Below are 1130 nucleotides of genomic sequence, written 5' to 3'. Positions count from 1 at the left end.
GTGTGTGTGTGTGTGTGTGTGTGTGTGTGTGTGTGTGTGTGTTCTGTGGGCCTGGGCATTTCCTCTTGACAGAGGGTTTCATTAGGTAAATCTGAGACACACAAGGAAGCCTAAACGGTTTCCTTAAATTCTGGTGTACTTTACTCTAGAAATGGAATTAACCGGAGAGTCTGGGCTTAGGTGACTCCCAGTGGCAATGGCTTCAGTCTTGCTAATGCCATGTCTTTCTTCCTTGAGAGGAATGGATGACGAGAGGGGGTCCCTCTCCTCCAAACTTAACCTGAGATGGCTCTTTCCAAATCGTGATTAATACAAAATTCACATTTCTGATTCTTGACTCTTTGGGGATAAACCCCATAAAAATTAGAAGGTGTGGTTTTTAGGGGAAAAGAGGTTCCCCTAGTAAGCCATAATCTGTTCCCACAGAAACTTCTCTTGGCAATAATTGTTCTAAGCACCTTTGAAGAGCCAGACACTCTGTTATACTCAAATGCTATGATTTACTTTTTATGGATGAATTGACTTAGGCTCAAAACCTTAGACCCTGTAACTAGCAACTGTTTGTTACTGTTCTTACTGCTGAGAGAAGGCCTGATATAAAAAACTTCAAAAAGATTTATTTTGTCTTGTGGTTTTTGGAGGTTCACATCATGGTGGCAAGAGCAGATGGTGAGGATATCACTTCTGGATAGTCAGGAAATGGAGATGGGTATAGGAAGGGGCGTGACTACCTCTAGCCACTGAGGATGCTGGGAGAATAAGTATCCTTCATTTTCATTGCGAAGTAAGCTCTTTTTAGAGGAGGGCAGAAATACAACTGGGGGCCACAGGGTCCTTGGGGTGTGCCGGGTACTGACAGGCATTTCGCTGGTGAGCGGTGGCCTAGGTGGGGTAGGGACTCATTGTGCAATGGCATAGATGAACAGATGTGTGGACCAGCATGCCCAGGGGAAGTCCCATTCTGAGATAGAAGACTTCTCCATAAGCAGACTTTTCTGGATTTTTCTGCTTTTTTTGACTTGTGAATCCCAGACAGACCATTTCACATAGCTCTTCTGAAATGCAGTGTTGAAGATCAATTCACTGAGGATGTCAATGATTTGATGCTGAATTCTGCCAGTCTAGACATA

The 1130-nt window shown here is 43.9% G+C and overlaps 1 protein-coding gene across 1 annotated transcript in view; it reads left to right on the top strand.

Annotated features, from left to right (window-relative positions):
* Stk32b (serine/threonine kinase 32B) overlaps positions 1-1130 on the top strand; it is a 237976-nt gene that overhangs the window by 63711 nt on the left and 173135 nt on the right. The window lies entirely within an intron of this gene.

Source organism: Microtus ochrogaster, unplaced genomic scaffold (genome assembly GCF_000317375.1).
Source record: "Microtus ochrogaster isolate Prairie Vole_2 unplaced genomic scaffold, MicOch1.0 UNK5, whole genome shotgun sequence".
NCBI classification, from domain to species: domain Eukaryota; kingdom Metazoa; phylum Chordata; class Mammalia; order Rodentia; family Cricetidae; genus Microtus; species Microtus ochrogaster.
Note: the sequence above shows the minus strand (reverse complement) of the source record. Positions and strands in the feature narration are given on the sequence as shown.